Source organism: Rhineura floridana, chromosome 5 (genome assembly GCF_030035675.1).
Source record: "Rhineura floridana isolate rRhiFlo1 chromosome 5, rRhiFlo1.hap2, whole genome shotgun sequence".
In the NCBI taxonomy this organism is placed as follows: Eukaryota; Metazoa; Chordata; class Lepidosauria; order Squamata; family Rhineuridae; genus Rhineura; species Rhineura floridana.
In genome coordinates this window covers 5,458,658-5,471,871 of record NC_084484.1, presented here as the reverse complement: position 1 = coordinate 5,471,871, position 13,214 = coordinate 5,458,658, and the positions used below count along the sequence as shown (strand labels likewise).

Genomic DNA, 13,214 nt, shown 5'->3' with positions numbered 1-13,214 from the left:
TTGACTGGAAAATTTTCCTTCTACAATTGGTGCATTGGCCAGGAAAGGACAGATCAGGAACATTTGGCTCCCTTGTAGCTGCTGAGCCTCTCTCCAAATCCCTGCGCGCCTACCTAGGAGTTTGGGGGTCTCAGTTAAAAACTCCCGACAGGGCCATTTGGGAGTAGGCTTAGGGCTCTGGGTGCCTGACCCGTCAGCTCCTTTCTGAACAGTTGAAGGGGGAAAGCTACTAAGAAGAGTCTCAGAGACTAACCCCCTTTCACTCTTATTGGCTCCCATTAGCAGGAAAGGACAAAGAAGCATGTTAGAAGACTCTTCTCAGTGGCTAACATACTCCCCTTTCATGCTGATGGGTCTATAGGATGTTGGAGACATTCGGATCCTGCTCCCAAAAAACTAAGGAGTCCAAGACCCCATGAGACCCTGGACAACTACATCCCTGGTGAAGCCTTTTCTGTTTCACTGCCACTGCACTATCCGCAATTGTAGCCTTTGTACTGTAGGGAAGATGAATAAATGTGGGCAAGCTATGTTGCAGGAAAGTTTGTTTTCTCGTTACTGATGGCTAAAGGCCATGAGAAGCTTCCAGAGTTTCCATGAATACAGTTTGAAAACCACTGGACTGGGGGAAGCAACAGCCTAGTGAGATATTAGCAAATGTGTGTGATTTGTTCTTGGCTTTTCTTTACTTCTGTATTCACACAGAAGCATATATCATCTGTGGGTGGTGCCTACAGGATCCTTAAACCCCCTCTCCCCCAACTTGTTTGCACACAGAGGGCTCCACCCTTTGTCCTCTGCATATATCTTAATTTGCATTTTCCAGTGGAAACACTTGAGGATTTTAACATAACAGAATTCCAAATCCAGCTTTGGTGGAGGAATGAGACCCCCATAACCCTAATATGGAGTATGTTGATACATTAAAAGGGGGGGTCCTCAAACGCACCTAAACTGATAATACTTTTTCCCTGCATACAAAAGTGTTAATTAGCTGAAGAGCACCTTGGATCTGGGGAACAAGGCATGCAGGGTGCTGCTTTATGTTATTTCTGTTCTCTGAGGAGTGGTGAAATACAGTTTCTAGCATGAAGACAGCACTTCAGCAAAGGCCTTGGGAATTTGTGGGCTGCTGCAAACCAGGTGTGAAGGCAAGATGTAACATCTGCAAGTAGTTTTCATGCTCAATTGGAACCTACGTATGTTGATGATACACAATTAAGCTTTTTTTTTTTTTTTTTTTTGCTACACATCAAGCCAGTTTAGGCCACATACCTCACCTACATAACACATACCATTCTGCAGATGTGGGTACCAAAGCATCTCTCTCTCCCCCGGGCTAGATGATAATTACAAAGCAAGGCAGAAATGGCCATTGTGCCTACTCCAATTTGTTTAATGCATTTTAGACATAGGAATATATTCTAGTATTCTATTTCTTATCTTGATTCTTGCATTAATTCCTTCTCATTGGGATTTGTAAACCGCTTGGAGATTTCTGTTGAAATACAAAGCAGTATATAAATTAAGCAAATGAACAAGCAAACAAACAAACAAATATATGGATTGTATTTGAAGGCCCTTAGCTATCTACATATAAAAATTTTATTTGTGTAGTTCCTTTGCAGTCACTTATTTACAATAAGAAACGTCAAAATTTGTAGATATACAATAACCACAATTTTAGATTATTTATATTATGAAAAATCCAAATACATAAGTACACAATATCCATATCTATATAACTAATATCAGAACAAAATTAGCATGATCCAAACTCCCAGCCAATATAAAACACACTATTCACCAGTAGAGGCTGGTGTATTAGGGCAGGGGATCCCAAACTGTGGTCTATGGAACCCCATGTAGTCCGCAAATTTCATTCAGGTGGCCTGAGGTGTGTCTGTAAAAATCCAATGAAAAATCACACAATATCTAGCATAGCATGTGGCAATTGCTATAGCAGATAATTTATTAAGTGGTCTGCCAAGATCCTCAGCAATTTTCAAGTGGTCCATGGGATGTAAAGTTTGGGAACCACTGCATTAGGGTAAATGGGGCACTGCCCCATCAACCTAAGTGTGCCCTCAGCCAGTCCCCACCTGCCAGCAAATGGGCTGTAGCTCAGTGGTAGAGCACTCTGGGCATGCAGTTGGTCCCTGGTTCAGTCCTCGGCATCTCCAGGTAAGGCTGAAGAGACCCCTGCCTGAAACCCTGGAGAAACTGCTGCCAGTCAGTGTTGACAATTCTGGGCTGGATAGATTCATGGTTTGACTCAGCATAAGGTAGCTTCCTGTGTTCTTAAGAGGAGCTGCTTATCAGCTTCCTCCTCCTTAAACACACAGTTGCCCTTGTAAAACTCAGCAGGGAGGAGGATGGGAACAAAGCTAGAATTAGTTGGATCTGCCTCTCATTGGGTTGTATTCCAAGTAGTGCTAAGGTGAATGTTCTGTTAAGAACATAAGAAGAGCCTGCTGGATCAGGCCAGTGGCCCATCTAGTCTAACATCCTGTCCTCACAGTGGCCAACCAGGTGCCTGGGGGAAGCCCGCAAGCAGGACCCAAGTGCAAGAACACTCTCCCCTCCTGAGGCTTCTGGCAACTGGTTTTCAGAAGCATGCTGCCTCTGACTAGGGTGGCACAGCACAGCCATCACGGCTAGTAGCCATTGATAGCCCTGTCCTCCATGAATTGGTCTAATCTTCTTTTAAAGCCATCCAAGCTGGTGGCCATTACTGCATCTTGTGGGAGCAAATTCCATAGTTTAACTACGCGCTGAGTAAAGAAGTACTTCCTTTTGTCTGTCCTGAATCTTCCAACATTCAGCTTCTTTGAATGTCCACGAGTTCTAGTATTATGAGAGAGGGAGAAGAACTTTTCTCTATCCAGTTTCTCAATGCCATGCATAATTTTATACACTTCTATCATGTCTCCTCTGACCCGCCTTTTCTCTAAACTAAAAAGCCCCAAATGCTGCAACCTTTCCTCATAAGGGAGTCGCTCCATCCCCTTGATCATTCTGGTTGCCCTCTTCTGAACCTTTTCCAACTCTATAATATCCTTTTTGAGGTGAGGCGACCAGAACTGTACACAGTATTCCAAATACGGCCGCGCCATAGATTTATACAACGGCATTATGATATTGGCTGTTTTATTTTCAATACCTTTCCTAATTATCGCTAGCATGGAATTTGCCTTTTTCACAGCTGCCACACACTGGGTCGACATTTTCATCGTGCTGTCCACTACAACCCCGAGGTCTCTCTCCTGGTTGGTCACCGCCAGTTCAGACCCCATGAGTGTATATGTGAAATTCAGATTTTTTGCTCCAATATGCATAATTTTATACTTGTTAGTGCAGGGAGTTAGTGCTATAGAACATTCTTCCCCTCTTCGCCCCCCGCACACCCTCTAAATCTGTTCTGGGTTTTCCCCAATCCTCCTGACTAGATTGGTGGCAGCAGGGGGGGAGGAGAAGGGAAGAAGAGAAATCCTGTTGTGCTAATGCAAAGATTTAGTTGAATACAGCCCACTCGCTCTGGCTCCACCTACTGTTGGTCTTCCTACCTTCCACCCTACCAGTCCCAGTGGGCACCAGGCCCTGCTAGTCACACTTCCAGACACATAGTATCTCTCTCACCATCCATTCACCAGCTCAGCACTGCAGATGTAAGTTGTCCCAGTCCTCCTCTTGAGCATTATGGTTGTCTGGGGTGCAAAGATGGCTACTTCCCCCAACAAGGCTCTGTGAAGAAGAGTGGAAGGGAATAGACCCTCAAGTAGCAAGGCCATGAAGGAGCATGGGTTTATAATGTCTGTATAGAAGAACTAAATGAATGGAACAAGCAAGGGGATTCCTTTCCTACTAAAATGTTGCTTGGTTCCAAGGTGGGGTGGCATTGTTGTGGACAGAAACCCATCATTTGTTATGCCAGTGTGATTCTACCATTCAGCCTATGGAAAAGCAGATCCTGCTGTATGGCACAGGACATAGTGACAGAGCTGCACACAGGTAATGTTTATTTTATTTTATTATTTATTTTATTATTACATTTATAACCCACCTTTCCTCCAAGGAGCTCAAGATGGCATACATTTATTATCACATGTGTAATAACGATTGTACACTCCATTTTGGTATGTGCATATTCTATGGGACTTTTGTGTGAGAAAGGAAATATCTCATCAGTTAAGAGCACTATTGAGTTAAGAGCACTTCAGTGCTATCACTTGAAAAAGAAATTTTGTTGGGTCATGATGTGTGGTTATCTAAAATATTTCATATGACGGGTTTGATGTGAGGGGTCAGAAATAGCAAATTTAGGGAAATTACAAAAGTTGAGTTAAGAAGGAGGAGCAAGACACTAATAATTACCTGTCATGAGTAAGGATGGGGGAGAAATTCCATTCAGTTCACATATAAAAGTGAACTTACCAAATCTGCACTTTCTGTAACAATGTGTGAACCACAACAAAGCCATTTGAAAGTCGCACTTTTCTGAATTTTGCAATGCAATTCTCCAGCCAAACAATGTGTATAAAAATGCATATAAAGGTAAAATGTGCATATAAATACATATATTAGTGAAAATACACAAACATGCATTATTAGGGAAAACTGCTCACAAAAATGTGTATATTTGTCAAAACTGCATACAAAAAGTGTTCTTATTAGAAGAAATTTGCATTAAAATGCCTACAAGTTTTCATAAGGATTTTTTTTTAAAAAAATTGCAAACTGTTGCAGAAATGTGAATTTAAGACTGAAAAAATGAGGAACTGAGGCAACAAAAAATTGACAGATGTGACCATCCCTCGTCATGAGTAAAGCAGAACATTCTACATTTCCTGGCGACTTGTGTATGCACAGTTAAAGCTGAGTCCTGGAGTTCTGGCAGGGGCTAGGAATGAATTATTTGGTGGCCAATTTGCCTGGATGACAGATAACAAGAGTCAAGAATCTTGTAATCTATAAACATCTAGAAAAATGGGTTTACCCTCAAGCAATGAAGGGATGGCCAAAGGTAAGATATATGAAAGAAGCTTCATGGGTACTAGCTCTAACACAAAGGGTGATTAATGAGAAGGCTAGGCAAAGGGGACTTTGGGCATTAGTTAATTTGAGGCATTACAGACATCTCAATACAAATTTCCTGCTGAATAATGGCAGGAAGGTCACAAAGGGTCTCTTGCCAATCAGAAGTCACAGCCAGATGACTGAGATGCCCCTTGTCAGGAAAGGGGGAGACACAACATTTTAAAGTGTTAAAAATGCAAAATACTTTATTACAATAAAATAATTATATATACAAATGTTTCACTAACAATTAGTGGGTTATGTAGTATATTTCAATATAAGCCAAATGTATTTTGACACAAAGGTCTTAATCAGTAGCCCAATATAACATCAAAGAAACTAAATACGACAAGTTTGTAAAAAATAAAAACAAACGTATTTTAGAATTTTAAAAACATGGAAAGCAAGCTGATGCTCACCAATAAGCTTTGACACTTGCAGATAACGTCATAGGAGGAGGGTAAAACAATTCAGTTCAAACCTCTTTTGTAAACAACTGTCCTGGAAAATTTTTTAATCAATTATCACTAGTTGAAAACATCTACCTTCACAAATCCGAGACCTCAAAACTAATCTTCTCAAGACTTACCAATTATTATTTTTGTGTGACCATTAAAACAAACAAATATGAATTTATCTTTTTGCTCCAGACTCCAAATCTCTGGTGAATATGTAAACTATTTTCTTCTTTAGCCTAGGCCCTGAAGCAGTAGTAGTTAATTACTGGTGGGCTTTTCTCATACCTAATATATGTTCCAGTTTGTTCCAAATAAAATGGGTGTCCTTTGTGTAAGGAGTACATCTTGCAGTCACCACACAATATTGTTCTGCACTCATTCTCCCCATATCAAAACTGGCAATAGCACTTGGTAGACTCACACAATAAGTAATCCCAGGTCAAATCAAGCTGTAAGCATACATATACCCCTTTTCAGACTGTATTTCTGAATCAGAGCTTTAGCTTTAAACTATTATCACCATGATGTACCTATATCAAAAGATGCCATGCTCACAGCATCCATTGCTGGCAACAAAGAAATACAGGTCCCAGCATGCCTTTGAATAAAGGCATTTATCCTTTTCACAATTATCCTATTAATTACACCAGCTTTTAATGAGGGTATATGTAAAAAATATATTTTTTTACAAAGAAAAGATTCACAGTATGTACAGTGGTGCTCCCTCACACAAATAGGTATGTCAGTGAAATAAAAATAAACAAACAGCAATGCTGATCAGGTATCCAAACAGCCCTGAGGCGTTAGCTTCAAGAAACATGCTCTGTGGTGTGGCGTTCCAGGAAACAGCTCTGAGCATGCTCAGAACAGATTATGATTCTGAAAGGTTTGGAAGATCCTCACTCCTCCCCAGTCAATGTAGTCTGTCTGGATTGCCCTCATGACAACAGGAGAGAGTGGGAACTGGCACAACTGGTGCTGAAAAGCCAGCAGTCCTTCTAATATTCAAATTGCACATTGTTCTTCTGCCCAGAGACATGTGTGAGGGACCTCTTTGCCACAGTATACTTTTGGATTAGGATTACCTGAGTGCTGCAGAAACCTGATTGGCCAGAGAACAGGAGATGGACAGAAATGTTCCCTGGAGCAACTGAAACTTCAAATGGAAGTTTAAAATGTGTGGGGACAGGAAAGAGTGTGTGGCTTTGAGAGTTTGGGAGGAAATTTTTAAAAATTGCTATTGGACATTGTACAGCTTTGTTGGCAGGTCAAGATGGAGCTTTTTTGCTCCGTCTTTTGGAGGAGTGGGATGAGATGATGTTTTAGCTAATTCTACTACCTCTGCTGTTTTTATATTCTGCTGATTTTTGTTTTTGTAATATTGTGGTTGATTTGAGGTCCTGTAATTTGATATACTTTTAACTTTTTATGTTTCCTGTTCTGGGGCCCTTGGGTGAACTGCTGTACATACATAGTATAAATTATGCAATCACAGTAGCTAGACTGACAAACAACAAAACTGAAATTATTCTTATTATTATTAATTATCATTATTACTTAAATTTATACCCCACCCTTCCTCTGAGAAGGAGCCCAGGATGGCAAACAAAACACTAAAAACACTCTAAAACATCTTAAAACAGATTTTAAGATATATTAAAACATCTTTTTAAAAATATTAAAACAAAACATCTTTAAAAACATCTTAAAAATCAATTCCAACACAGACACAGACTAGGATAAAGTCTCTACTTAAAAGGCTTGTTGAAAGAGGAAGGTATTCAGTAGGCACCAAACAAATATATAACACAGATGGTTATCTGATGGTTAAACAGATGAACAGAGTCCAAAGTGCCACAAAGAAATCACAACTGTTGTTGTTATGTGCCTTCAAGTCGATCACGACTTATGGCGACCCTATGAATCAGTGACCTCCAATAGCATCTGTCATGAACCACCCTTGTCAAATCTTAAAAGTTCAGGTCTGTGGCTTCCTTTATGGAATCAATCCATCTCTTGTTTGGCCTTCCTCTTTTTCTACTCCCTTCTGTTTTTCCAAGCATTATTGTCTTTTCTACTGAATCATGTCTTCTCATGATGTGTCCAAAGTATGATAACCTCAGTTTCATCATTTTAGCTTCTAGTGATAGATCTGGTTTAATTTGTTCTAACACCCAATTATTTGTCTTTTTTGCAGTCCATGGTATGAACAAAGTTCTCCTCCAACACCACATTCCCAATGAGTTGATTTTTCTCTTATCCACTTTTTTCACTGTCCAACTTTCACATCCATACATAGAGATCGGGAATACCATGGTATGAATGATCCTGACTTTAGTGTTCAGTGATACATTTTTGCATTTGAGGACCTTTTCTAGTTCTCTCATAGCTATCCTCCCCAGTCCTAGCCATCTTCTGATTTCTTTACTATTGTCTCTATTTTGGTTAATGACTGTGCCAAGGTATTGATGATCCTTGACAAGTTCAATGTCCTCGTTGTCAACTTTAAAGTTACATAAATCTTCTGTTGTCATTACTTTAGTCTTTTTGACATTCAGCTGTAGTCCTGCTTTTGTGCTTTCCTCTTTAATTTTCATCAGCATTGGTTTCAAATCATTACTGGTTTCTGCTAGCAGTATGGTATTGTCTGCGTATCTTAAATTATTGATATTTATCCCTCCAATTTTCACATCGCCTTCATTTTGGTCCAATCCCACTTTCCGTATGACATGTTCTGCATATAGATTAAACAAATAAGGTGATAAAATACACCCCTGTCTCACACCCTTTCCGATGGGGAACCAATCGGTTTCTCCATATTCTGTCCTTACAGTAGCCTCTTGTGCAGAGTATAGGTTGCGGATCAGGACAATCAGATGCTGTGGCACCCCCATTTCTTTTAAAGCATTCCACAGTTTCTCATGATCTACACAGTCAAAGGCTTTGCTATAGTCTATAAAGCACAGGGTGATTTCCCTCTGAAATTCTTTGGTCTGTTCTATTATCCACTGTATTTTTGCAATATGATCTCTGGTACCTCTTCCCTTTCTAAATCCAGCTTGGACGTCTGGCATTTCTCGCTCCATATATGGTAAGAGCCTTTGTTGTAGAATCTTGAGCATTACTTTACTTGCATGGGATATTAAGGAAATAGTTCGATTATTACTGCATTCCTTGGGATCTCCTTTCTTTGGAATTCGAATGTAAATTGAACACTTCCAGTCTGTGGGCCATTATTTAGTTTTCCATATTTCTTGACAGATTGTTGTCAAAATTTGGACAGATTCCATCTCAGTAGCTTGTAGCAACTCTATTGCCATCTGTTCCTGGTGATTTGTTTCTTCCAAGTATTTTAAGAGCAGCTTTCACCTCACATTCTAAAATTTCTGGTTCTTCATCATATGGTTCCTCCATGAATGAATCTGTCATCCTTGCATCTCTTTTATAGAGTTCTTCACTGTATTGCTTCCATCTTCCTTTTATTTCATCTCGGTCAGTGAGTGTGTCCCCCTGTTGATTGTTTAAATTTCCCTTTCATTTCTCTAAACTTTTGGAATAGGACTCTTGTTCTACCCTTTTTTGTTGTCCTGTTTCTATACAATAAGTATTGTAATAGTTCTCTTTGTCCCAAAGTACTAGTTGTTGTATTGTTGCATTTTGGGTTCTAACCGTGTTTCTATCTCCTTTTGCTTTTGCTTTCCTTCTCTCTTTAACCATTTTAAGTGTTTCCTCAGTCATCCATTGAGGTCTTTCTCTCTTTTTATTTATTTATTTATTAAACTTGTATGCCGCCCCATAGCCGAAGCTCTCTGGGTGGTTTACAATAACTAAAAACAAATACAATTTAAAATACATCTTTTAAAAACAATTTAAAACACAATTTAAAAATTTAAAACAATATAGAACACATGCTAAAATGCCTGGAAGAAGAGGAAAGTGGCACCGAACAGATAACAGTGTTGGTGCCAGGCGCACCTCGTCAGATCAATCATTCCATAATTTGGGGGCCACCACTGAGAAGGCCCTCTCTCTTGTTGCCATTCACCAAGCTTCCGTCGGAGTAGACACCCGGAGGAGGGCCTTTGATCTTGAACGTAGCGTACGGGTGGGTTCGTATCTGGAGAGGCATTCCATCAGGTATTGTGGTCCCAAGCCGTGTAAGGCTTTATAGGTCAATACCAGCACCTTGAATCGAGCTCGGAAACATAAAGGCAGCCAGTGCAAGCGGGTCAGAATCGGTTTTATATGTTCGGACCATCTGGTCCCTGTTACCAATCTGGCCGCTGCATTTTGCACAAGCTGCAGTTTCCGAACCATCTTCGAAGGCAGCCCCACGTAGAGTGCATTGCAGTAATCTAATTTAGAGGTTACCAGAGCATGGACAACTGAAACCAGGTTATCCCTGTCCAGATAGGGATGTAGTTGGGCCACCAACCGAAGTTGGTAGAAGGCACTCTGTGCCACTGAGGCTACCTGAGCCTCAAGTGACAGAGATGATTCTAGGAGAACCCCCAAGCTACAAACTTGCTCCTTCAGGGGGAGTGCAATCCCATCCAGGACAGGTTGGACATCCACCATCCGGTCAGAAGAACCACCCACTAGCAGCATCTCAGTCTTGTCTGGATTGAGCCTCAGTTTATTAGCCCTCATCCAGTCCATTGTCGCAGCCAGGCACCAGTTCAGCACCTTGACAGCCTCACCTGAAGAAGATGAAAAGGAGAGGTATTGTCTTTTTGCATTCTTCCCTGATAATGTCTTTGATTTCATTCCATAATTCTTCTGGTTCTCTGTCAACTAAGTTTAAAGCCTCAAAACTGTTACTTATTTGATCTTTGTATTTTGGCATTATGATTGCTTTGTTGTTGTTCTTCAGCTTTACTCTGATTTTTGATATGACCAGTTCATGATCTGTACCGCAGCCTGATCCTGGTCTTGGAACTTCTCCATCTTCTGCTACCAGTCATATAATCAATTTGATTCCTATATTGACCATTTGGTGATGTCCACGTGTACAGTCGTCTTTTGACTTCACTCCATAGTTCTGGTTATCTGTCAACTAAGTTGAAAGACTCAAATCTGTACCTTATTTGTTCTTTATATTCTTCTGGGATGTTATTTAAATTGTATTTTGGCATTATGATTGCTTTGTTGTTCTTCTTTAGCTTTATGACCAGTTCATGATCTGTACCGCAGTCTGCTCCTGGTCTTGTTTTCGCAGAAAGTATGGAACTTCTCCATCTTCTGCTACCAATTATATAATCAATTTGATTCCTATATTGACCATTTGGTGATGTCCACGTGTACAGTAATCTTTTCGATTGCTCAAAAAATGTGTTTGCAAGAAACAAATTATTGACTTCACAGAATTCAGTAAGTCTTTCTCCTTCATTCCTATCTCCTAAGCCCCATTTCCCCACAATTCCTAGTTCTTCTGTGTTCTCTACTTTTTCTCTTACTGTGATTATCAGCACATCTTGTTTTGGTGTGTGATCAATTTCTTCCTGTACTTCTGCGTAAAATCTCTCTAATTCCTCTTCTGCATTTGCTGTTGGAGCGTAGACTTGGATGATGGTTATGTTAATAGGTTTCCTGTTAAATCTCATTGATATCACTCGCTCAGACCTTGCGTTATAGCTCTTAATTGCTTTTGCTACGTTACTTCTCACTAGTAAAGCAACCCCATTTCTTAATTTCTTATTTCCTGCATAAAATATTTTGTAGTTGCCTGATTGAAAATGTCCCATTCCCGTCCATTTTAATTCACTCACGCCAAGTATTGTAATGTTGATACATTCCATTTCTTGTTTGACAATTTCTAACTTTCCCTGGTTCATGCTTCTCACATTCCATGTTCCTATTGTGCGCGTCATACAACTCCGAACTCTCCTTTCACATCTGTGCGCATCAGCCTCTGGGCTTCCTTTTGGCTTTGACCGAGCTGCGTCATTAGTCACAGCGCTACTCGTACTTATCCTTTGTTCTTCTCCAGTAGCTCAGTGAGTGCCTTCTGACCTGGGGGGTCTCATCTTCCAGCACTATCTTGTGTTGCATTTTGGATACTCTGATCATAGGGTTTTCATGGTAAGAGATATTCAGAGGTGATTTACCATTGCCTTCCTCTGAGTTTGGATGCATCTTAGTCTGGTGTCTCAGCTTTGACCATTCCACCTTGGGTGCCCCTGCTAAGAGTCTAGCCTCTTGGTCTAGACTCCTGACTGCATTGCTCTCAGCTTCTTCAACACTCTCAAACCCCCTCACCACATTAAGGTATGCATCCTAGAGGGGGTGCCTCTGGGTGCCTCCAAAGTGCCACAAAGAAATCACAACAGAGGAATCCAATTTAGTTCTTAATTGAGACCAATGGGTAACAACATTTTCAAAGAATACAGGGGAGGGGGAGAGGAGAAGGGAAGGAACAGTTTAAAACTCTCCTCTCCTTGCAACCTCCCCCATGCTGCTCAGGAGAATAGCTGAGAGTGGGGCAGGCCTGCCCTTAGCATGTGCAGGTCCCGGGGCAAAAGCATAGTTGGGCCCCCCCCACATTCTCTCTCTATCTCTCTATTATATATAGATAGATAGATAGATAGATAGATAGATAGATAGATAGATAGATACTTTATTTATGAATATATGTAATTATAATATTTAATTTACATATGAGGCTAACGACCTATTAAATACAAATATGATTACCTTCACTTCAGGGAATAGGCCTCTAGTCAACCTGTTCCATACATATCCATTTCTCCACTGGTCTGTCGACATCTGTCTTCCCTTTGTCGATATCTGCTAGATATGGCAGTCTGTTTCTAGGCATATTTTCCCATCTTTATCTTCCTGACTAAACAATTGAAAACACTTTGTGCAGAACCATTGTTTTAAATATCAAGGGTGACAGAATTTAATCATTTCTGTAAATGTCTGGCTGCTTTGTTGACGGGCAATTACATTCGGATTAAAATAAAAATAATACAAATATAAGAAACTATATATTTATTCTCAAAAATTTATTTTCCTTGCTTTCACTCCTGCAAAATCATTAATCAACTGGTCAAAATCTAGATTTTCACACAATTTATGTTCTATTGATAATAAAGTCAAATTAGACAACCTTTCTTGAGACATCGTAGTTCTTAAATAATTTTTCAATAATTTCAGTTTAGAGAAACTTCGCTCTGCTGATGCAGTGGTAACAGGAATTGTCAATAAAATTCTTAAAACAATAGTGAGATTTGGAAATGAATCATGAACCTTAGAAATCAGGTTTAAACATTGCAATGTTATATCCCATTCAGCTCTTATGTGATTGTTTTCAGAGGTTTTTAATACGTTTTTTATTTTGTTTTTAATTATATATTGCTTTCTCAGGGATGTATTTGCTGCCCAGAGCTCCTTTGGAAGGAAGGGCAGGATATAAATTTAATAAATAAATATAACTCTATAGTCTATTACTTGTCTTGCACCAGAGGGCTTCAACTTTTGTAATTAGCTGTGGAGCAGACAGTGCTGGAACTTTAAGCTGAGTGCATTTCTACCACCAGAATAAAAGTGTGCACAGAAAGAGATTAAGAGCAAAGCACCTTTCATTTCTAAAGAAAAACAGATATAGAACACACATGCAAACCCTTAGCAAACAGTGCCCCTAAGCATATCTTAAGTGCTGTTATTCTTCGAGGGTTA

At 40.0% G+C, this 13,214-nt stretch overlaps 1 long non-coding RNA gene across 1 annotated transcript in view; it reads right to left on the bottom strand.

Annotated features, from left to right (window-relative positions):
- Window positions 1-1,427: 1,427 nt before the first annotated feature.
- LOC133385767 (uncharacterized) overlaps window positions 1,428-13,214 on the bottom strand; it is a 35,740-nt gene continuing 23,953 nt past the window's right edge. Inside the window, exons 2-3 of the long non-coding RNA XR_009762940.1 lie at window positions 3,640-3,744; window positions 1,428-1,498 (exon numbers count right to left, since the gene is read on the bottom strand). This is a non-coding gene — a long non-coding RNA (uncharacterized LOC133385767). The remainder of the gene's footprint in view (window positions 1,499-3,639; window positions 3,745-13,214) is intronic.